We start from the raw sequence: 25,780 nt of genomic DNA, 5'->3' as shown, positions 1-25,780 counted from the left end.
CCTCTGTGTTTTGATCATCAAAAGGAGGCTTGTAAATAGTCCTCTGTGTGGGTTATATGATCAAAGCAGTGGAGATGGCTCGTGGCAGGGGCGTGACCTTCCCGTAGCGAGATTACCAGAGCAAGAACAGTACGGCTGGATTTAAACCCAAGTATCTAACCCCACCGCCACCATCACCATCCCAACACCTTTCTCCACCACTCACTGGATCAATACATCACACTAATAAGTCAAATCTGCAAGCGGCATTATTGTGTGTCATGTTTGCCCGCCTGCTTGAATAATCGTCCAATTTAGAAGAAATCTCACTAAGGTAAGTGCCTACAGAGGCCTGCGCTGGTCTCATTATAAATTGTGTACCGACGTTAAAGCTGGAGTAATTAAGAGCCCAAAACACACATGTTAATAATGCCTGTAGCTCATTAGCTGCTGTTGCTCTTGTCAGTGGGACGCCTGGAGACTGCTGGGCCAGCGATGGTTGTGAATGATGAGAGGAGATCAGCAGTGCCTGCATGGTCTTCCAAAACACAAACACACTTCATCAACCTGAACGGCAAAAAAATGGCACTTAAATAATCAGCCCAACTCGAAGCGACTTATGCAGAGCTAGACATTTGGGAAAGTGGGGAATAGTTGAGAGACGCTTGCAGTGCGCTTAAACAATGAGTTTCTCAGAGATCAGTTTTTTTTATATCCTCCAAGGTGTGGTTGGAGAAGATTTTTAGCTGATTAAAAAAAGAAACACTTTGAAAATCAGAGTTTTTCTATAACCAGGGAAGAAACAGTTTTAGGAGGTCCAATATAGTGGCATCTAGAGGTGAGGTTGTGAATTACAACCAACTGCTCACTCCACCCCTCACTTACGAAGGAAGGACACAGGACATAAAGTCATCATGTTTTTGCTTCTTTGCTGAAGGATATAAATGAGCTCAGTAGAGCAGTTTGTCCGTTTAGGGCTACTGTAGAAACAACAGTAGCCCTAACAACCCCCGTAAGGGGACCCGCAGTGTATATAGACAGAAATAGCTCATTAGGTAACAAAAGCATCGCTTCGATATGTAAGGTCTTTATTCACATTTGAAGACATAGTTATGTGTGTTATATTGCATTTCTGTCAATAGATACTCCAAGAAATTACCCACAGCACATTTAAAAGCAAGCAGAATATGGTCACTAATTAAATGTATAAGCAATTGTTTTACACTACTCATGTCAACTCTTGTAAAGAAAAAAGGTCAGGAAAAAAATTCATTGCGTCCGCTGAAGCACACATAATGCTCTCTGGAAAATTCTGGAATTACATGCATCTTTGAGTTTTGCACAATTCATGCCAGCTTGAGTGCATGCAGTCATTAGATCAAAAAGGGAACATATCTACTATTAAAAAATGCTGAAATTCAGCTTTTAACCAATGGTCAGCGAGACAAAACTTCAGTGTATCCAAGTTTGACCCCTTAGATCTTTAGGGTCAGTTAAACACAAAGAAGTGCGTATAGTATGATCATGCATTTCTTAAGGACTCCTTTGCAGACCTGGCCATCCAGAACTGACCAGAGCCAGAGAGGTTGTTCACTGGTGCATGGCCATTCAATGAACATGAAGGTGGATAGATGGTATTCCTAAATTGCCAATTAGTTTTAATGAGCTTTAATTTTAATGAGTACTTTCAGTTCAGATGCTGGGTCTCTGTTAATATAATTTCTCTCTCAACTATTTTTTTCGCTGCTCACAGATCCATAAATGAGAACATGTCCCTCTCCATCAAAGATCCGACTGTTCTAAAGGAGAGGTGACTCCTGGTTGACTTATAGTCAAATCGCCTGCTCATCCTTTGATGACGGCCTCCAGCAGCGCAGTCCCACCTATTATTTCCTCCACGTTGCAGATTTCTGGTTCAGATTTTGGTCACTTTATCACTTTATTTATTTTGTGAAACAGGGACTGCGTCCATCAAGCATATTTTAATGAGTCAATGATTTGCCCCTGTATTCGGATGTATTCAATTCAATAATTATTCTTGGCCTAAAGCTATAGCCTCAATTAAATTCTGCACAAATGTCTTTTGAAAGTAAGATGGAACAAATGCGGGGGAAATAAGAGGGGGTGGGGGAAGATGGATGACTTACTTGATGGTAGATGTTTGACATAAATCGCGCTAATGGTTTTAATTCCTCTAAGTGCTGTGGAGTTGATCTGAGACGCTTGGGAAATGGGGCAATGGGTTTGAGAAGTTGTAGGAATCGTGGCCATTTTTCAAAGCACAAAAGACATTTGATCCACTGAGAAATTCAACCTTACTGGCCACAACGTAATGAAAATGCATTATCACATTTAGACACATTAGGGAGATAACTGCTAAAGAAAGGCATGCAATGCCTGTATCATGTAATGTCATTATCAGAAGAAACATTTTTCTTCACAGATTTTCATCTTAAAATAATGTAAATGCGACAATTATGATGTAAATGCATTTCTAGACAAAATCAATAAAGATTTTCCAAAATAACATAAGTATCAAATCACACTAATATAAATACATGATGTTATTAAATGAGCCTTTTTCAGCTAGAAAGACAGAGATAAATGAAACCTCTCAATCGGTGCATCCCAATGTGAAGGCCGCATGTACGTCATCAAGGCTATTCTATTTCGGTTTTAAAAAACATGATAAAATCAACATTTATTCCTCAAAAGACGTAATCAATTAATTCTTTCATTGAAAGACTGAGACTGTTGCTTATCTAAAATTAAACATTAAATAATAAACCTTGATGACGTATGCGGTTTCAAATGTGGCGTTCGAAGTGCGCAGCTTTCACATTGAATGTTGAAGGAGACTTATCCTGTGCACTTTTGATCAGCCTCTTCCTTCTCGCTGATCTCTGACCTTGGAAGTACTTTTTCACAGCTTTTTTTTGTATTTAAAAAAGTCAACATCAAAAGTATGAAATACAGGGGCAAATGTTATTTATTTAGTATACAGATACACATTCTATAACCCAATTTCATATTAGAGTATACTTCCGAAAAGACCCAGGAAGCAGGAGAACGTTTGAATGATATTTATTCCATTAAAGAATTAAAAGATAAATTTATAATCAGATTTAAAACCGTGGAAAAGTCGCGTCAAGAAGTTCTTTGGCGTAGGCCCTGTCCTTCATCCAGGTCAAGCAGTATGCTGGTAGGTCCTGCCTGATGATGAAAATGGCGGAGCCTACCCCCAGACAATGGACAGGACAAACCTGGTGGTGGTGGGGAGGATGGAGGGGAAACCTACGGGCAAATAAGAGAGTAAGTTCAGTGTTTTTATACTTCTTGTCAAGTTGCGATTGGTTAACTAGATCTTAACGAATGAATAAGTCTGAACGAGTCTTTCCTGTAACTTACACTAAAGCTTTCATTTTTTTAATTGAGGTTTTTTGAATATTTACAAAATTCAACTTTTACTCTTCTTAAATCGGTCTGTCAAAATATTTTGAAAAAGACCCAATTAAAATACACATTTTTGAAGTGTCATCAAAATGTTGGAGTTGATTTAACTGATCTGAGTGCATCTGTAGCTTAGCTTGGCCTCCTGTAAAAGCTGTGTTTTCTTTTGTCACATGATGAAGAGTTATCGTTTCAGAAATTGGAACGGGAGGAGCAAAAAGATTTAAGAGAAGAAAAGAGAACAACTAATTAAGCTGTGACACTAATATGGTTTTGCACAAGGGAGATTAGTTTCAGCTGAAACATTATATGACAAGTGAGCTAATGCTAAAGGACAAAGCAAGACAAAACATCTTCCCACACTGGCAATAGAAACACCCCAATAGACAAGCATGACCGAAGTACATCACATTATCTCATTACTAATGATATATCAATGCAAGAGTTATAGTTCTATATACAATTGGCCAAAAGTGCTGATATTTAGCATAATGGCAGTGGGATGCTTCCCTGTTTGTAATTAAATTTGACTTCATCAAATATTGTAATATAAGGATGAGATAAGTCTATATTTAATGCAAACAACCAATAATTAAACAACAGTATTGAACTGAAGCTCATTCAAAGCACAAAGAGTTCAACTAACAAGAAAAAACATGAAATAACAGAAATGGGTGCTTGTCATCTGTGGGCTTTTAATTTCATCATTCCTGATAATGTCAAGGCCAGAAACACATTTTCTCAATGCCGCTTCATGCTCTGCCATTATCACACAGAGCTGGTGAGAGGTCTGCTCAAGCATATTATTCTGATATTCACCACCATCAGAAGGGTAAGAGGACACTGGATAAAGCAGCTCTTCATGCTTGTGTAACCTCTTCAAGAAAGCATGCGATTTGTTTGGCCGGGGTCCACTCTTACATAAAGTAAAATAAACAGCATCGCTGCACCTGAGGCTGTTGTGGTTGGAAACAGGTTTTTTGGGTGAATAATTCGTCTTTTGACATCTTTACCCTGTTTGCTCTTTCTGCCTATCTGATTTGGTAATGTGCAACACGAGACTCTCTCAACGGATTCACAGCAGATCTGTTTGGGTTCATTTTTAACTCATAACATAATTAGTGTGTCCTCTCTTAAAGTTCAGTGGATTTACAAGATTACATTTAAGACAGATATTTAAAGACACCATTTCAAACACCTATAGGCTCATCATATTTCACAATGAACGTTTCAAATTGAATATCCCATTTTTGCCATTATCTTGTTTTTTGGGAACTTTCTCCAAAAAAATCCTCCATGCCTCAGGTCTCATGGGTAGCTCATAGAAGCAATTATAGACGACTCAATTTTCAAGCATGCGATGCCTACAGCAGAATCCTCATCTCATGCTTCTCTGTAAGCCACACTTTTCCCGCCATCTGTCCTCTTAACATTTTATGAGCTCCTCTGCCACTACAGTCACACCCGTTTTTACAGAGAAAGATGGAGAGAGATCTATTATTCAGGTCATCTGCAATTCGTCCCAACGAGAATCCGTGTTTGGCACGATTGCCCTCCTCCTCCTGTTTCTTCTGACAATTACGTTACAAAACCATTTGAATGTTTTATCCTCCTTGGTTTTCTCGGGTTTATTCTTTCGCTTTCTTCGCGCAGCTGCTGAGGACACCAGTTGGTCGGAAGACGGCGGTAATTAAGAGCCAATTACTCCACCTCTGGAGTCTTATTAACGACGCTGGTGAGCAAGCGAGGAGAGCAGCAGGGTGTAATCACTGGGGAGTGGTGACAGGATAATAGTATGACCAGAACCCCTCTTTATCGTTGCCCGTGAATCTGACAGACCTATACTGTACAGAACTATCGCCGATTTTGATTACTACAGCCAATGAATATGCCGTCTCTCACAGCATTGCTCAATCTGGACTACAGCCTCACGGGATAACACGACTATAATACAGGGTGACGATTTCATATGAATTCATACAATGTGAAAAAATCAAGAATGAAGCCTCACCCCTAAACCTAACATCACTGGTGTGAAGCAGATGGTACTAAATGGTACAATCATACAAATGAATTCACATGACTTAGCCTTTAAACTCATTAAAGATAGTTGAATTGCCATGAGATTGTGTTGTTTTGCTCTTACATAACTCAAAAGATATAATGGAGTCTTTTAAAGTTTCATTTAACCTCTTAAACTCTGCCACCCCCACAGACCCACCCGTGGATTCAATATTGCATCATCAAATAAGTTTCGGAGCACAAAACTAGACATTGTATGTTTTGAAAGGTTAGAACCTCAGCTTTCCTACCAGTCTCATTATTTCACATGTATGTTACATTAAAGAACATAATAACGTCTGAATATGAAACATATGAATAATATAACATTTCATATAGGGGTAGTTGGCCAATATGTAAATGTCCTGGTGTGACCGCAAAAACTAGAAAAAATAACAATGAACAATAAATGCAATTATATATTATTAATATAAAATAATAAATTATTAACAGGTCACACCAAAGAATACATACGGTATATTTGTCAACTTGATTTTAATTATAACCATTTATATTATAAATATATTAACAAAAACTAACAAAAAATATGAACCATTTATTAAAAGAATATTGCGTATACTGTATTTCACCTTTAGAGTAACATAACAAAGAATAATTGTCAAATTATTTTCAAATCGTTCAAATTTAGAGGGCTTTGTGTAAAATAAGAGCATTTTTTCAATTTACTCCAATTTATGTGGGTAGGGTACTCGTTAAAGGAACAATACGGGGTTTTTAGGAGGATCTATTGACAGAAATGCAATGTAATATACAAAACTATTTCTTCAGAGGTGAATAAAGACCTTATGTAATGAACCATGTTTGTAATACCTTAGAATAAACTATTTCTATCTACATACAGAGCAGGCCTACATACATTGAATTCGCCGCCATGTTTTGTACAGCAGCCCTAAATGGACAAGCAACTCTACAACGCGCGTTTTCTCTTCCTCTCCACTGCACTATAATGGTGATACGGATCGCGGGATGATCCGTGATCTGTACGGATCGCGCTCTATGGTTCGGAACGCATGTGACAAGCGGATTAACTGAAAGTTTATTCATCATTGAGTAAAACAGTAAAACGGGCTCTCGCTCGCTCTCCAGTTTTATCTCCAACTCGCTCTCGTTCTCTCAAGTATCTGGACGAGTACAATATTAAAGCGGTTCTAGATAAACAATGATTCTCAAAACTGCTCCGTCACACAGCTAATATTACAACAACAACATATCTTGGTATGTTAGTATGTTACTCACGTACTGATCCGAATCAAAGCAACCTCCTTGGGGGTGATTTTTAGACGATCTTTCTCTCCGCTGGAAAGTATCTCCATAGATACTGTATATATGCGTATCTCTGCTAAAAGCCTTAGTACCGCGGGTCCTAACACGTCTCTTCTGGAAAGTCTTTATAATATTAACACAGGTCCTAGCTCCTGCCTGACTTTTATCCTTCTTTTTAAACTTAAAAGCCACAAACCTTTTATTTTATGTTATACATAAGACATAGCTCTTTCTACAGTCTTTCTAATGCCCGCAAAATCTCTTCCCTGCGTCAACATGAGAACGACATCTTTTTGTACTGTGGTGGCGACCGTTGTTTGAACAGAGCGATTGATTCGTGGCAAATCTATAATACAACGCTAGTGGCCGCTGTTAATCAAATACTGCGCCTTTAATTCAAGTAAAAATATTCAAAATATTAAAGTGATATTACAAATTAAAATTCTGTCATCATTCACAAAACCAGTGCAAGTGAATGGGGGCCAGTTACAAACACTCTTTAAAATATCTTTTTTTTGCTCTGCGGAAGAAAGAAAGCCATACGGGTTTGAAATGACAAGAGGGTTAGTTAACAATGACAGAATTTTAATTTTTGGCAAACTATCACTTTCAAATATAGAAAAATAGAGCTATAAAGATAATGGGGATAGTTTAGTTTTGCGTTTATGACATACCTGGCTTTTCATTGTAATTTTTGTAATCTTGGGAAAGCCGAGTTTAGTTTGAGACACTGCAAAGAAATCTTCTAAAACCCACAAGGACACTCTCTTGATCTTTTTCCGAGGAGTAACAAGTAGGAGAAGCACAAGTCTCTCCATCAACTGAGACACTGAAAAAGAGATCTTCTCTACTGATCTTCTTATATAAAAATCTGAGTTGTAATCCACATGTTCATCTGACTTTTAATCAACCACGTTTTTTAATAAAAACAGAGACGCTAAATTCTATTACCATACAAATAGATGTCAGAATACCTGCAGCTGCTGTAACAATGGGAAGACTAGAGAAGAAAGATTAAAGTCTGTAAACCTCAGCCCTCTCAATAGGGGGATAGGAGAGCGCTGGAGAGCCTCTCTAGAGGAAAGGACATTCAAAGCCATTACAGACAATCTGATTGCCTTGCGAAAGAGGTGTCCAAAGACCAACAGAACGGAAATTAGGAAATAATGGAGAGGAATAATGAAAAACAATGAAAACTGGCAGCGAGTCTGGAAAAATGATAAGGAGAGGAATGAGAAAGAAGAGACTCGTTTTACTCATTCCACACCATTTCACCTTTTAATAAAAGGTAAGAGAAAATCAGTTATATAAACGGGCTACAAAAAATAATTCTTCTTGTTATTTTAGATTGCCTACTAATGTTGGCTCATCTCGTTTCCTCTGCAAGTCTAATTTAAGATCCTATCTCCTGCTCAGCTCGCTGTGATATCACATCAGAGTTCAGACAGCATGGAATCTGAATTCCAAATGGATAGAATAGCTTGGTTAGTTTGGAAATGGAACAGAAAGATCCCCCTCTCTCTCTCCTCCAGTGTTTTGTCTAAAAAAATTCAATTCTGTAGGTAACGAAAACCGATAACTCAATGTTGTTTCATATTTAAGATAGATTGCGAGATTAAGAGAAATTGGAGTCTGATCAACAATTGGACAACTGAACAACAATTCAACAAAAATATGATCTCAAAAGCCCAGGCTCATTGCAAATACGTACCTCTGCCTACATTTCTGCACAACGTGAAATATGTAGCTCCAGGTACAAACCGCTGCATCTTTCGAGTGGAATGTCCACTAGAGGCAAGTTTTTTCTCTGTTCTAATGTGTTTTATTAAAAGTTACAAAGTAGCCACATGCACAAAGTAAAAAGGTTAGAGCACCCCACTCCCACCCTAATCTTAAACCTACCCACTTCCCAACCATATAAAACACGGAACAAACAAATACAAGTTACCCACGGGTATTTATTGCAAACACTGACCAAAAACAGTATAAAAACATTAAAAACAGGTCACGTTACATTCGGAATCTTCTAGGCTTGTTTGAGATGCACCTTGCCTCCCCTGAAAAGAAGACGAGAGTAGGCGGCTGCAGTAAGGGGAGGAGTGAAAACAGCGCAGGCAAGACGGACACTTCCCAAATCGCGCTGTCGAGTCGAGTGGAAACGTCAGCAATGGAATAGATCGCGTTCACGTTTGTTATCGCATTTTTCTTGGGCCAAGTGAGTTTAAAAGTGAGAAATGTTCTAAATCGTATATTAGACAAACTCTCAACCATGTCAAGCCTGTACGAAATAATTTAGATATGTTCTTTGACAAACGTATGCTTAAAACTTAGAACCTCCTATTTCAAGTTTCCAGTTTAACCCCCCAAAAAATACATTTCAAAATTGTATGTGATATTTATCCTTCTGGGGAGATCCTATATTGTGTAAATTCTGTAACTAATTTCCAGAAAACTCTATTTTTTCATAGCATATTTTTCCTGGACAAAGTGCAATAATTGTGGTTAAATGAGTAAAATGTTGTGAATTTAACATGTCGTTTATAAAAGATGTAATATGGAAACTGTGAAAAAGGAGGTCAAACTTTTTTTTAATATTAATAACTTACTTGTGATAGCTAAGAATTTAATTCCCAAATGTATTTTTTTTAATTGTTTGTAGTATTTAAGAATTATTTGGGACAATATTTAAAAATGCTGTCAAAAGCAAATAATAAAAAGCTGGAATTTTGTTAGACTTATTCGATAATATAAATTATATTTCTTGTTTTGAATTTATTAATATGGATGGATTGAACATTTTGATTTTTTTTCTTTCTTTTTTGTCTTTGTTGTTTGGTTTATATTATCTTTTATTATTTTTTCTCGTCTGTTTTTGAATGTAAACTGTATACCATCTTGTTTTGTAATGTTTTTGTTATACTTTAATAAACAAAAAAAACTGCTTTTACATCAAGGTGGTTATGAGGACTATATATTTCACATAGGTGTGTTTTTTCCACATATAAATCTCAAAACCTACTTCAGTTAATGGACTTATTAATGGAACACTTAAGAAAAAAGATATCAGCTGACATTCTCGCCCAATGAGCATTTAAGCTGTGTCGTCAGCAAGTTGTTTCCCATCATGCTTTTCATCAGCGCAGTCGGTGGAGAGCAACTGTGCCTGACTGAAGAATCCGATACAGCCGCCTGGCCGTCGCGAGAGTTTTTTGACACACGTCAGCATGACATCAGAGCAAGGCGGACGTAACTCGGACACATTTCTTACCGGCATGCATCTCGCGCTGATCACCGGTGATCGGTTCTGCGCAGAATTTGGCCATCTCAAACGAGCCTGATATCATTAGGCTTGTTCGACTTGATGCGGCGCCGCAAGATCCGACAGGCGGATGACATCAAAGTACCGCGAGTGCGATTCGAAACCAAACATTTTTTTCGAATGTTTCTCGCGGTACTTTGATGTCATCCGCCTGTCGGATCTTGCGGCGCCGCATCAAGTCGAACAAGCCTAATGCCATTTCAAAGCTGGCGTGACTCCACCGTTCCAGCGGAGTTTTAAGGCGGACGGAGAAGGGGCTCGCTTTTCATTAAATTCTTCAGCCTCGGAACGCTTGGAATAATTTCACGTTTTTAATAAACAGCATCTCTACAAAATACTAATGCATTTTGATAATTTATTCATTTATTGGAGCTATGCTTAAGTAAACAACAAGCTCTTGATTTACCTCAGCCAAACACAATCAATCCCCACAGTAATGACATCAGACGTTTATCCGCCACGGGATATACATCAATAATATTCAGTATCGTCTGCTTTGTAACCTTGAATGTACTTGCATCAACACGGAGAAAAACCCTTGCGCCACTAGTGGACATTCCACCCGAAAGATGCAGCGATTTGTACCTGGAGCTACGTATTTTGGGTTATGCAGAAATGTAGGCAGAGGTACATATTTGCAATGAGCCTGCGTTGCAAAATACTCGGTACTACTACGGTACTACGGTAATACTTAACACGGTTAAAACAGACTAGTGAAAATAGTGAAATATTTAGCTAACATTCACTTGATTTAGCCATTGAATTCTCCATTCAAGACTTCATCATTCAAACTAAAATACATATTTGTCAGCAAACCCATAGAGCACAGAACATTGCATGTTGCTTACTGGATATAATGTTTTCTTAATTAGAAACCAATTCCCCTGAAGGTAAAAATGATATGATGAAGATGCTTTGGAGTTTGTCGTCAAGTCAAATCTTCAGATAGCAATGAGATAATTTTGGCACAAAAGACATTTAGAAATGAAGTAAATCTTGGCTTCTGCTCTGCCTTCCTGCTGTTTTGTGTGTTGCACTAGGGCAGATTTCCCCAAAACATAGCAAATTACGCTCTTGAGATCAGAGTCAGTTATTTAACGATGGAGTAATTTCCCAAACCAGCACAGATTGCTGTTTATTAAGTGAAATTGAGGTACAATGTTACAGGAGCGGTTGGGTCCAAAGGTTGGAGTTTGTTATTCCAACACAATAATAATGCGTAAAAACTGCCAAACAAGAAATATTTATGCTGGAACACAACTGTTAAAGCTTAACTACACAGAGACGGGTGGTTGCTATGGGAGCGTAGTGATGTAATGTGAATATAGCAAAGCTGTTGACTAATCAGAATCAAGGAGTGGAACAAACAGTCTAATAAAATGACATTTTATTCCATGCTTTTTATAAGTTTATTCATTATTGACACCTGCTTTTCTCATATATGCAGGTGTGCTCAGTGTCATTATTGCCACACGCAATCCACCATTGAAGGTTACCAGACCAGAAAGCAAATGAGAGGGAAGGTTACGGATGTGTCGGAGGAGTGTCGATATCACCGGAGCAATTACAGCTGTATAAATGGGCCCTCCATCAGACCAAATCAAGCATACCATCAATCTGGCCCCATGGCCTCAGCTTCAGCCTGTCACCCGTCTTTCTGCCTGCAATCTGTACATTTCAATTTAGCCTAGAAAATTGATAATCTGATTCAGTCTTAACCTGATTACGCGCCACATCTGCGAGAGGTAAAGAGAAGAGTCTTGGCAATGAGAGAGTCAGCACACGGGGGGAAAGGGATGAGTATCTTAAGCGCCATTTGACAATTAGAACTCCTCCCAAGGATTCATGTGTGGAACTCGGAGTAAGTGACAGCGGTTTAATTCGATGTCAGTACCGGGCAGACTTGCGGTGATTCTGAGGACAGGTGGAGTTGATCTAGCATCTCACAATCCTCCTGGATTAAATCCATTATTCTGTCAGGAAAGAGCAAAAGATGAGAAAAGAAATGAAAGGGTGTGGCAAAGCCAATGGACACATTCAATTTCTTTGTATATTATAGCATTGTTTTACTTATTTTACTAACTCTTTTTTGTGTGTGTGTCAACACATTTTTACCTCAATCTGCATCCTCCACAAAACAGTACAATAAAACCTATTGCGAAAATTGTGATTTATTCATAATAAAGCAATATCCGCATTGTTTTTATAAAACGGTAATACAACTTGCTTGAAGTAAAATCACTTAAAGCATTTCTTCCTTCCGCTGGAAAAAATAGTCCTGGATCGACTGTTAACAGCAACAAAATGTTTATTTGCATATTTCCTAGGAAATGAAATGGCAAAAGAAAGCAGACATCACGTGCAAATAAACAATGCTATCAATGAGAGAGAGAGAGAGAGAGAGAGAGATGGACAAAGAAATCAAGAAGGAGGTGGTAGGAGATCAGAGGAATCAAGAAGGAGGTGGTGCCACGCTCACATCAACAAGTGCCAGCACTGAAAGATGTTGGAATGATAAACGCGGAGCTGAGAAAGCAGCGAGAAGGATCAGCAGCAGCTACCGCTAAATCCCTCAGAAAACAATTACAGCCCGTCTGTTCATCCACATGTCTCCAGCTCCTCCTGGTTTCACTTTCCCTTTCTGTCATTTTTCCTCGCCGCGTCTGGCCTGGTTGACTTTTACGCGTCGTTGGCGAGGGTGGCGAGCATTCAAAGCGATGTTTTGAAAACGTGATCTTGAATCTAGTCTGAAAGGTGCAGACGTAACTGAGCAGTTCAAAGATAAGATGTTTCGGAAGCCAGAGACAAAGAATGGGGATAAAAACAAAATAACACTGAAAGTGGTTTGAGTATAGCGACGAAAGTGAATGCGACGCAGTCACCAGCGGGCCTCAGACTTCAAGCCCACTGGACATGCCTACATGACTATATGCCAACATGACTTTTTACCTCATGTAAAGTAGCATAGAACAGAATGAAAAATAAACATGTCTCAAAAAAGTCTTTCATTAGAAATATGCCTTGAACCGAGGATATTTAAAGAGAACTCTTAAAATTGAATAAGCTCTTACATGACTAGAAAAAAAGGCATGCATGTCAAATACTTATGAAAGATGTGTCAATAAAAAAAGAACAGACAATGATTCTCATTATGACACTGATATTTGCTCTGAGAGAGATCGTGTGCATTATCAGTATAATCCTCATTACCCCGAGGATACACAGATACACTAATAAGCCTTTAATCTTGACTCTCGTTTCTCCTTTGTCTCATCTCACCCCCCTCTCCAAACTGGGATTATTTGTGTTTACTTTTCCATTTTTTATTCACAAAAGCACAATCAGCATTTCCATCCAGGTTTAAACCTCCAATAAAAACCAAGCGCATTAATGAAAACATTTAGCCGCGTTTAATGATGCACCTCTTTAACCTCATAATTGTATTTCTTTTTGCAGTCAACACCGCCTCACACATTACCGTTATGCCGTTACGGTTAACATAGTGAAATTTCCTCCCTATTTAACACAGTAACATAGGTGAATAATACATATTTAAATCCATTACGTGGAGGAAAAATGTGCGATTTGACAAGTTTAAAAGAATGGCCCGGACCTCATTGGTTATTCCGGCTCAAAGTGCCAAAGGCCTGACATGCTTAGGCCACACTTCAACTAATGAGCTTCTCTTTTGAACACAGGCGATAGATCAAAATGCTTAATGTCTTATTAGTTCCTGGCTCTTGGCTTCAGGTGGAGGCGATGCTTATTGGAGCCTCCCTCCAACATGAAATAAATGAAGGAATTAGTGTTAAGCACCTCTCCTGGAAAGAAACCCGCTCTCACACGGCCCACATTTGTCCTCTAGTCAAATAAGCTTGGCATGAAACTGCGGATTATTCTGCCGTCTTAATGTACAGAAAAGTATTGTTTTCTTGTTATAATGCAAGCATGCGTGGGTGGACAGAAGTCTTTCGTTTTCCATGCTGGAGATCCCATGTTGGCGTCTAATTAGAAAATTCACTTTTTTATTCTTTTCACTGTCAAACATTGAGATCGCACTTGATCATGATCATTCGGTCATTCTCGGCGATACAAAAACCTCATATCTGTTGATGCGTGCGTCGTAAAGCGCTTTCATTCTCCATGTCGTGTTCCATTTACAGCAGTTTACACTCCTGAGATGAGCGGTTGGAACATTACGGCTTCGCAAACGCGCTCTTCACGCCGCGAAGAAAATATATTTCTTTTGTTTTCTCTCTTTATGTGAATCACTAAAAGGAAATCAACTGGATTCGTTTTTTACGAGCCACTAAAGATGAATTGGCTTGTGTAATTTCCACTTGTTCACAGAAACTCATCATACATAATACGGATGGCATCTGCTTTACTGAGGCATTGAGAATAAATGATTGTTTGTTTCGTTTGTAATCTTCTCGCCAGATGTTAACATGGCTTGGCTTTTGCTGACAGGGCATGGGTGTTGTGCGTTTCACGCTGGCGCTACATATGCCTTTGATGCTGCCTCCTTGACTGAGCTCACCAGGTGGCTGACACTTAACAATCTGCTAGCGGTGATGAGCCGCATAGCACCACGCTTCCCAGCATGCACCTTGTACTTAGCCGTCCTTGCCTATGAGGGATCTGCTAACGATTTACCGAAATGCCCCAAAAATTCAGTGTTTGAGTTACAGAAAGAACGTTTTGAAGTCTCTAGATAAGTTTTACATCTTTTGGGAGTGCAGAGAGCTTTTTGTTTAACTAAATTTTATTGAAGTGGCGAGAAAGAATTTGGGCACTTGGCATGCTCAAAATAGAAATATGCCACACAAGCAACTTCAAAAACAACTTTTGCTTTAATAATTGTATTATTCTTCTAATATACAAAGGCTGCAAAATAAACTAACATGGAGAGATGGCTTCTGTGATACTGTGAGAGAAAAAAACAGAGGCTGAAAAAGTTTTTCATTACTAAATGTGTAACTTCTCATTGGGTAAGATCATTGTTACGATTCTGGTCATGGAACTCTTCCACTCAGATCACCTTTGACTCATGCACCACACGAACTGTCAGAATACACCCTGGACTGCATTTCCAGGGATTTTCCTGCATAGAGAAATTGGAGGCGGCCGCCTCCGTCAAATGTCGTTCCGCCTCAGTCTCTCACCAAAATTATGTTGTGTCTTCACAGGAAATGCTGCTTGCATTTATCAGACTGTCATTTGTAATTGCAGTTGCGACATTATGCCACACTGGAGGCGCTGTTTCGTAATCAGCACACTGAGGCGCTAAAAAGAGTTGCAGAACAAGAGCCAGCCTGTGTTTCACGGCTGTTTGTTTTGCATGCAAGTATGTTTAATTTCTTGAAATTTATTAAATTAACATGATGCACATCATTGTAATGTCTTTAGCTGTGCAGTTGGATCGTTGAATCAGCGTATACTGTACACAGCGAGTTCTCCAGTATGAACGCACATTGCGTTCAGAATGACTCGCACACGAATGACTCATTTGAACCGATTCATTTAAACTATTGAACTTTTCAGTCACTAGCGAATATTTAAAATGAACCACAGAGAATGCAAGATGTGAATGAGCTTTGCTCATTTAGTAAGACTGGTTAATTCAGTTGGCTATTGTGGGCTGAAAAGTTAGTTGAAAATGATAAAAAAGCTTTATTTGATAAAAAAAATTCTGTTTGGTTGAATAAAAGTAATCCAATTCAATTTTATTTATATAGCGCTTTTCACAATGTGCATTGTTCCAAAGCAGCTTTACAGGAGAAAATGAGAAAAACACAAAAAAGGTAAAAAAACAGCACAGTGCATGGTGTTTATAGAACAATCAAGATTATTCTAGTAAATAATATCTAATAAATGTAGTATCCCGGTGGTTTATTTAGCATATTTTGCATTAAGTGAATGCCTTCAATCTAGATTTAAATTGGGAGAGTGTGTCTGACCCTCTAATAGTATCGGGAAGGCTATTCCAGAGTTTAGGTGCTACGTATGAGAAAGCTCAACCCCCTTTGGTGGATTTAGTTATTCTAGGTGTTATCAAAAGTCTGGAGTTTTGAGATCTTAGAGAGCGTGATGGGTTGTAGTGTGGTAGAAGCTCTGTTATGTAGGTGGGGCTAAACCGTTTAAGGCTTTATAAGTGTTTATAATAACTTTAAAGTCTATACGATACTTAATGGGTAACCAGTGAAGGCTTGATAAGTAATGTTTTATATAACTTGATAATTGTCATTTTTATCCAATTTTATTAGAACTTTTAATGTCAAACTCGAAGTCACTTTGGTTAAGCCACTTAAAGGTACGGTATGCCTACGTGTGTATACAAGATCAGGATGGCACCACCTCCGCCTCATTTTGAGCCAGGAAAAACCCTGATTTCCCATAATCCATTGCACTGATTACACTACAGCTGCCACTCATTACACGGACACTCTATAAACCAATCACTTCTGTTACCCAGTGCTGAGTATTGTTTTGCGTTTATCACTTAAACTCAGTGATAGCAGTGTTACGGAACCCATATATTTCATCGGAGTTTATCCTGTTTTGGTTTTCTCATGTGTATGATCTCGCTTTGGATTATCCCTTTGTTTTTCCATTGGGACCCTGTTTGCTCCTTCCTGCCTGGATATTTGCCTGTGTACCTGATTATTCTTCTTTGTTTGCCCGTTTTGGATATTGTTTGCCGGTGATCGACCCCATGCCTGTTTTGACCATGTCTTCTTTTAATAAAAACCCGCAAATGGATCCGTACGCCCCAGTCCTGTTTGCCATGTTACAGTCATATTATTCAACATTTCAAAATGCTGAAAGAACTTGTTTTTCAGAAGAAAAACAAACAAACAAATTGTACAAGCCAGCTGTCTGACATGGAAAAATATAACTTAATAGAGATTATTAAGACTTCCCACATATACCTTTACACAGTTAAAAAAATGCTGTAAGACATAACTACTACTACAAAAAAAATCACATCCACTGAAGTGGCTCCTGGAGTTTGTTCTTCATCACATTTTCAGGACATTAAAGTGACAGATCACCCAAAAATGAAAATTCTGTCATCATTTACTCACTTTCTTGTCATTTCAACCCTGTATGTCTTTCTTCTGCAGAACACAAAAGAAGATATTTTGAAAAGCCACGGCGGTATCCATTCACTTCTATTGTATATACACAAAACCAATGCAAGTCAATGGGCATTCTTCAAAATATATTCTTTTGTGTTTTGCAGAAGAAAGAAAGTCATACAGGTTTTAAATGACAAGAGGGTGATTCAATGACAGAATTTTAATTTTTAGGGAACTATCACTTTAAGCTAAAGCAAAATTTCATTAGCATTTATTGTATAAACTCTGATGTGCTCTATTGGTGATCTATTATAACATTCCTTAGGAGAATTGTTTTTCGGCTTTTATTTCACGGGGCACTGACGTTGTCAAGTGAGCTTAATGTGAAAGGGCTTTAGGGCAAGCCCAAAAACAAAATAAAAAGTTGTTTAGCATAAAGAAAAGACAAATAGGATTGTTGGTCACGGAAGCGTTCATACACATAAGACTTAGCTTTTGTAAAATAAAAAATGATGCACAATCAATCTCACCACACAATAAATAAACACAAGGATCCAGTTCTCAGCATGACACCGGATGGGAAAGAAAAGTGTTTACTCGCGTTTAGTGCTAAAATGAATCATTTACTTGTATAATTTTTGACAAGAGTATGAATGATTCATAAGCATGACTGAACAAACAACTCCAAATTGGTCTTCAGTGGAATGGAAATCCAGTCTGTGTAAAATCCAGATGTAAACAGGAACCAAAACACCAACAAATGAAAGACTAAAGAAAAAGTAAAAACATTTATTGTTTTATATACTGTATATGTTTTTGTGTGTGTGTCTGTCGATTATTTGGTGTTTTGGTTCCTGTTAACTTCTTTCAATGATCTTCTCGGCAACGTATGCCTTATTTAGAACAATAAACTGTTCAACTCAATGTAGCATAAATAGCAACTTCCAAAAAGCACCACCCTTAGCTTCCCTGTCTAAATCTGCGACGCTGACTCTGCGATGAGAGGCTGTCGCGGGCACCCCTGGCCAATTTACGAGTGTCACAGAGCGCAGTGGATATCTATTCATAAGACACTCATAAATAAAGCATGCAGGGACCGGCTGGCGTCGGTGTGCGACAGGCAGGTCAGTGTGGGAATTATTTCTGCCGATTCCAAACCAACGGAAGAACATGTCATTCTGCTGCTCGCTGTCGTGCACACTCACAGACGCAGGAGCTGGCAACCCAGCTGCAAAGAGGCTGCCTCTAACGCAGACGGCATCGTGTCAAGCCACTCATGTTGCCACATCAGAGTAAAATACATCTTTTTGTTCCTTGCCATCAACTGGCAGGAGTATCTTAGAGAAGGGTCCAGGTCTTTACTGTCGAGACGTAGGTGCAGATGGAACGATTTTGTAGTGCAGAGAAATGTAGCCAGTGAAGTGGGTGATAGTTGTTGATGTTTTGAAGCACGTTTAAAGAGGGTGTACCGCAGGTAGTTTTACGCAGTGCATTTTTGTTGGTTTGTGTTTTTCAACAGACATTTTGTCTTTTTGCTTCATTGGAAGCGCAAGCTTCTGCTGCAAAGTTTTGCATGCCGCTGCATTCCAAAGTTCAAGTTTGGTGAACTCTGACCTGCGAATTCACATCACGTGAAGACGTGCGACCAGATGGATTCGTTGCGGTGCGAATTTCCTCATATCCTGCTCCCCGCCCATATTAGCAGCTACATGCAACAAATATTTGCATGCTCAAACTCCAATGTGACTGCACCATAAATGTTAACCGAAAGGATTTACTTAACACTAAGGTGGTTGCTAAGCAACATAGAATTTTGCAATATATACATTATTTTAATATATGTATATATATATTTTCAATTTATAAATTACTCATACATATCGTCGCTGTCGGGCGGAATCCTCGCATCTCCAAAACCATTATTGTTCAGGAAATTAAAGCATATTTTTTGAGTTATTAAACATTGTATCGTTAAAGTTGGTATTATACCTTATATTGCTATCATATACTGTTGTGTACCAACATTAACACAACATTTCCCCAAAACCATGTTTAATCGGAGATACAAGGTTTATGACTTGGGAGCAGGTAGATACGAGATTACGCTGTCATTGATAAGAATGGTACGGACACAGACGTCGCTGCTGCCAGCAGTGTTCATCAAAGTCTGCTGTCACATTGAGCCTTTTGACAAGAGACGAGGCTTTAAGAGCTAATGAAAGCTAATGATTGTGGTTACATACATCTTCCTAAACTCTATTTTAAACGTTAGAGCTATGAGTGATGCAATACCAAAATAAAACGTTAAACAGGCTGTCTAACATAGGCGGAATTAATCTGCACGCAAATAAAGTTGGCGGTCGCGTTGAGCCTCTTGACAAGAGAAAAGGCTTCAATTGTTAACCAAAGCTAACGACTGTGGTTACATACATCTTCATAAACTCTATTTTAAAGGATTAAGAACTATAAGTGATGTAATACAAAAAAACGATGAGCTATAACTAGTCTGTCTAATAGGCGGAAATTAGCCGAATCTGCTTGCAAATTTACCTTCATGGCTCACGGGCTTCCTTCTGCACCGAAGCATTACAGCTATCGATTTTTAACTAAACAGGCCTACTCAAATGTATCTAACCTAACTATTTTCACTCGTTATTGTCTAAAAAACTTTCAATCAGGAGACGTAATGCCTAGAATCTCCCGCGGAGTGAAGAAGAGGTGGAGTTACGAGACTTCTCAGACAGTTGAAGTGTCCAATGGAGTTAAGAGATTTGCTCTCAAGCTATTTTCAACACTTTCGATTGGTTAATAATTTGTAAAAATAACAGACCCACACGGGGACTGACCAATAGCATCGATTTGTGAAAAAATATGAAATTGACCAAATTTTGACATAGGAAGTTTCTGCCCGACAGCGACGATATTCAAATACACGAGGGGGACTAATGACTTAAGACAACATAAAACCTAACTTTACACTTTTGACATTTTAAAAGTATTTAATATTCTTCTAATAAATATTTATGCATTTATAAATTATAAATAATGGCTGAAGACAACATAAAAAAGAACTTCACACTTTCGAGATAAGAATAGTATTTAAATAAATAAATTACAGCTGTCAAACGATCACAATTAAAGGTGGGGTGTCCTATTTCTCTTAGCCTTTGTTGATGTTCAAATCACCAAAACATACACACCCCTACCCCCATCTTTCGCTTTCGTCAGCGCTCTGCTAGACTATTGTCCGTCCTGTGCAGTGATTCCCCCCCATTGGCCCCTCAACCAGAAGGAGATTTTTTAATATACATTTTTAAATTAGAATAATAGTTGTAATATTTATTAATTAAAATGTACATTAACGAAGCACTATGTAAAAAATAAAATAAACTTGTATAAAGTGTTATGTAGAATACGATCTCAACCCCACCCCTCTCCTTGAACCCGCGAAACCGCGACTACGCGTACCGCACTACCACGCACGTGACGTCCTGTTCGCTCGCTCCTGTTCAGTCAGCAAGCATGAAAGAAGTAGAGAGTTGGAGACGAAACTCACACTAGTAAGTAAAACTCAGTTTATCATAGGTTATATAAACGTATTGTATCAAGCTTAGATAATCACCTTTAATGCTGGGCTGTAACTAAAAGAAGCTCAGATTCCATTAATGTTTGGCTAACGTTAACTGAGATTAGGCTAACTCTAGTGGCAAACTGGCAAAGGAATTTCAGATTTAAATTTTGCTTTTTATGCTGCTTACACATTGATCGATCAAAACACATCTTTGGTAGATTTATATTACTCCATCATCTGATCTTTAAATTATTGCATTTCCAGTCTTTGGCAACATTTAATCCACTACCAGTGGCTTCGGTCCTGTTCAGCGTTTCACCTGAGAGAAGAGGAATGTGAGAGATGAAACTCACAAACTAGTAAGTAAAATGTGGTTTATTGTATTATAAAACTTATTGTATCAAACTCAAACACAAGTTGGCTAACTGAGATTAGGCTAGTCGCTAAGGCATCGGATTTGAATTTTTCTGTTGCTCATACTCATATGTTGATCGATCACTATACTGTACATGTTTGGTTAATATTACTCCATCATCTGATCTTTAAATTATTGGATTTGCAGTTTTTGGCAACATTTGATGTAACGTTACTATCATTGTTTTTTATAATCAAATATATGTAGCTGTAAATTGTCCATGGGTTAATGTGTACATTATTTTCTTTTAAAGTTGTGAAATGTACATGTGCTGCAACATAAATTATAATTTGTGGTCTGCAGGAGAGAAAGTATTCTGAGAGATAAAGGGACTACTCTATTAGCTAATGTGCTTTATGTTTTCTGTGTACTGTAGATTTCTGTGCATATAAATGCACTCATGTAACCTTTGTGCCAACCCATAAAAAAATCCTGGGGCGCCACTGGTCCTGTGCACCTTACTGCTGATTGGCTACAAGGTTGTTTTGGTACTCGGCCCGACTTTGTCTAAACAAGCATAAGTCGGAAATCAGACACCCCTCCTTTAATCGCATCCTGAATAAAGTTTGTGTTTACATAATGTCTGTGTACTGTGCATATTAATTTTGTATTTATAAAAAAACATACACATAAATGCATATATTTAAGAAAAATGTATAATCAATTATGTATAATTTACATAAAACTATAAATAAATACGTGTACATATTTACTAAATATGTACATGTATGTGTTATGAATACAAAATTAATATGCACAGTACTGAGACATTTATTAAGTAAACGCAAACTTAATCATTTGAAAGACCTGAAATAAATAAATAAATATCATAAATAAATGTAATAAAAAGATAAAAAATAAAAATATATAAAAATAATAAAAATACATATTTATATAATTTGATATTGATTAATATTTTTTCACATAACTGTATGCCTAAATATCAAGATTCCCTCAGAAATAGTGCACATTACGAAAATAATAATATGTTCTAAATTACGCTCTTTACGATTTTTAAGAAAGGTGGCAGCCAGATGAATCAAGACTATAGTTGTGCTCTATCACCTCTGTGTCCCTGAAAAATAAACTCAACTTCTGTTAACATTCAGACACACAATAAAGTAAATAATAAATACCTAATTGTTTTCCTCATTTAGATTTTATGGTAAATGTGAAATCAATAAGATTTTATGGTAAATGTGAAATCAATAAGCCATTATGAGTTACCAGATGTCATCACAATGTTAGGCAGACTTTGAATTTAACAAATTCTTAAATTCCCTGACAGCTAGAACAAAAACAGAGACCTTTAAAAGGCCGGTTGTACCCTTCCTTAACAAGCCATTTTAGTTGAATCTGTTCAAATTATGAGAGGGGTAGAGGCCAACCCTGTCATCCTTCCCCATTCCACATTTAAAGCTCGAGAGGACTAATTGGAAGCTTGTGTGTTTCTGTGGCTCGCTGCATATGTTGACAGTGGCTGCAGGTGTGTGCGTGTTGGAGTTGAGCTCAGTGATGTAAAGTGGAAATTTAATAGCATGGTAAAGAGAGAGACACTGTGACAGGGCTTCTGAGCTGCATTGATCTTGTGTGCCCACTCTGTAATGGTCCAGCTTTAATTAGCTCAATCCTGTAGCGAGACACACCAGGAAACACAGCTATCATTGGGAGCATCATGGGGGGCACAGAGCCACCACTATCAGCACTGACATCATGCATTCTGTTTAGGGTGCCGACACCCTATAGATGGTCACCATCTCTAAAAGAAAACATCACCAATTAATTAATTAAATTCATAAATATTATATTAGCTCACCCACTCCCACAACTCAGTCATCACTTTTCTATTTCAGTTGCTGTGTGAAGCGTTGATGTCGAACCATGCCCTCAGCTAGCACTGAGGAAAAAAAGAAAAGAAATGGTCGTTAATAAAACTGTTCTATTCAGAAAAATAAAGTTTTCTTATAAAAAGGATTAAATATGACATTTCGATTATTAAAAAATAATAAAATCATTAAAATTTCTGGGGGACTTTAAATATAATATTTAAAACATATTTGGTGGCATCGGGGGGAACTGCATATGGTCAGCAGAGACTCTGCATACTCAGTCAAAAATTCTCAGTCTGTTAAACTTACTGCTTTCTCAACTCAGCATCGCTTGATCATTCAAATGACGCAAGACCCTTCTCAGTTGTTGATTTTGCATTTTGAAAAGCCACGACACAACACATTCAGTATATTCAGCACAACTGTACATCTGTCAAAGCTTTTGCTGAATAATCCAGGACAGGACTTTCAAAACAACAGACTCTTCAAAATATATTTTCCTATCCCATCTCCCAAAGAACACACACACACATATGGTCTTTCTCAGGAGAGACAGACATGTGGTGTTTTTGGCTACATCTACCTTCAAGCGGTTGTCCAACAGGTTGTTCTGCCAGAGGTGTTTTCTGACTCCCTCTCCTCCATATGCTGGTGCGTATGTTGATCCCATCACACTGCAAACAGATCTGGCCACCAGTATCACACATATGCAGTGTCCACTGTTACCAGTTCCTGTCCAGCAGGCAATCAAACCTTTAAAGGTGCCAGTATGAGTCATCCCTGATAAGCACACTTCATTAACAGTCTAGCTGTTGTATCTGGCACTTGGCCTAAATGACTACTAATGCATCTGTTTGATAAGTTTGTTGTTTTTATGTTTACTGAAAAGACTTCTGAAAAAAGGTTCTGAATTATTTGGGGTTTGTGCTCCTTGTTACAATCGTGGAGCTGACTGCAATGCCAGAACTACATGTGTCATGTAGCGTCACTCACTTCCACTTGCGACACAATGTTACGGGAACATAAGTTTTAAATATTGGATTTTTTACTCTCAAGCAGATATGCACTCTGCAGATCTCGGTTTTATTTTTGCCTGGTTTTCTGAATAATTCACTTTTGCTAGTCAGAAGATGAATTCCCGTGGCTGTTTTCAAAACAAAGGTGCATCTCTACTCTACAAAACTTATTAATAAATAACATTAAAAAAAACATGCTGTAACAAGGTACATCCATTTTCATATGCAATCCTGTAGCGTATGTCACCTGACCTAGATTGGCAATGATGTCTGTAGAGATGAAGAAATGCCGATTTTTAGTAAAACAGGTTTTTATAGATAGTTCTCTTATCAACAAAATCAGCTCTTGTGAATATCAAAGCAGCAAAGAAAAAAGGCTCATTGTATTAGCAGTATGACGTGCGGTGGGGTTCATGGCTGGTGAGGCACTTACTCCTTCAGAGTTAGTTTTACAAATATATGAGCCCAAAATAGTAGCTTATTCACTATTCAATTGCCAGCATGCACATTGAATACTGTTTAAGTTTTATATCTCATCAGCATACTTTACACACACACACACGGGTAAGGTAATTATTTGGCTAAGAAAGAATGTTAAATTATAGCGGCGAGAGAGCGCATTGCTCTGCACCCTTCGTGTGTTCTAAATTTGTTGCACGTTGCAATTTCACAATTAATTTCATAATCATACATTACAATATAAATGAAAGAGTGGTTTACACATTTTTTAAAAATATTTAGTTGTTTAAAAGCTTTTCGTTTTGACGCTTTAATCATTTTAATACAGACAGTATGTCCAACAAAAGGATAACAGGAAAAACAAAAGAATTTTCTATTTAAGGTCAAAATTTTGTTTTTAAATATTTAATTGTTTTTTTTGGTCTGGTCCTATTTTTTGTCTACAATTGAAAACCGTTTATGGTCTTACCTTTATTTTTAAACGAAGTCCATGCGCCTATCCTTCTTCACAAAAATCTCCTTGTAAAAGTCATCCTTACTGTTTGGCTCATATCTGCCCCCTTCAGTTGCGGCACGGTAACTGTCTGCCTCACCTTGTGCCTTTTCACTGCGGTTTTATGTCCGATTAGCAAGACTACTCATGTCACACACATTCATGAAAGATATTAGCCAGACTGTTGAAAGTGAGGGTGTATAATAAACGTGCCTGCAAACATTATATTGGCGACATTCAGAGAGACAGCAACAGGCACGCGCCAATAGGCCCTTTTCACAATGATGTCACTTAACTTCCGCCTTTTCACAAAGCAGTGTATCATAACATCCATCTTGCAACAAACAATAAGAAGAAGAAGAAGAACTTCCGTTTTGCCGTCGCGCTGGAATTTAACAACAATGAAAACAAACTGACAGAACACATATTCAAGTACTTATCCTAGCACCTTCGCTTACACAAATAGAAAACAAAACACTTACCTTCATAATCAAACAGGTACTGTTCAATGAAGAATTTGTATCCTTTCTCTAGCTTTGATCTTGTCGTTAGCGAAAATTTGTCTGCAAGACGTTTGTGACAAGCAGAGCGGGACGAGGGCTGTGAGGGGACTGCGCGAGTGATAATGAGCGTCAGCTGCACGTTGCACCGGTCTCGCATCTCTCACGGTCGACTGCCGGCCACACAAACATAACAAAACATAACATAAAATCCAGGGCTGGTTCTCTCTCGTCCTTCACTGCTGTCGCTCCTCCTTTTATGCTTCCGGAGCTCCTCCGTGAGAGATGCGAGACCGGTGCAACGCGCAGCTGACGCGAGTGA

At 38.2% G+C, this 25,780-nt stretch overlaps 1 long non-coding RNA gene across 1 annotated transcript in view; it reads right to left on the bottom strand.

Annotated features, from left to right (window-relative positions):
- Positions 1 to 3,118: 3,118 nt before the first annotated feature.
- LOC130563389 (uncharacterized) overlaps positions 3,119 to 25,780 on the bottom strand; it is a 108,525-nt gene continuing 85,863 nt past the window's right edge. Inside the window, exons 2-3 of the long non-coding RNA XR_008964117.1 lie at positions 22,978 to 23,058; positions 3,119 to 3,273 (exon numbers count right to left, since the gene is read on the bottom strand). This is a non-coding gene — a long non-coding RNA (uncharacterized LOC130563389). The remainder of the gene's footprint in view (positions 3,274 to 22,977; positions 23,059 to 25,780) is intronic.

The sequence above is a fragment of the Triplophysa rosa genome, linkage group LG13 (assembly GCF_024868665.1).
Source record: "Triplophysa rosa linkage group LG13, Trosa_1v2, whole genome shotgun sequence".
NCBI lineage: Eukaryota > Metazoa > Chordata > Actinopteri > Cypriniformes > Nemacheilidae > Triplophysa > Triplophysa rosa.
Note: the sequence above shows the minus strand (reverse complement) of the source record. Positions and strands in the feature narration are given on the sequence as shown.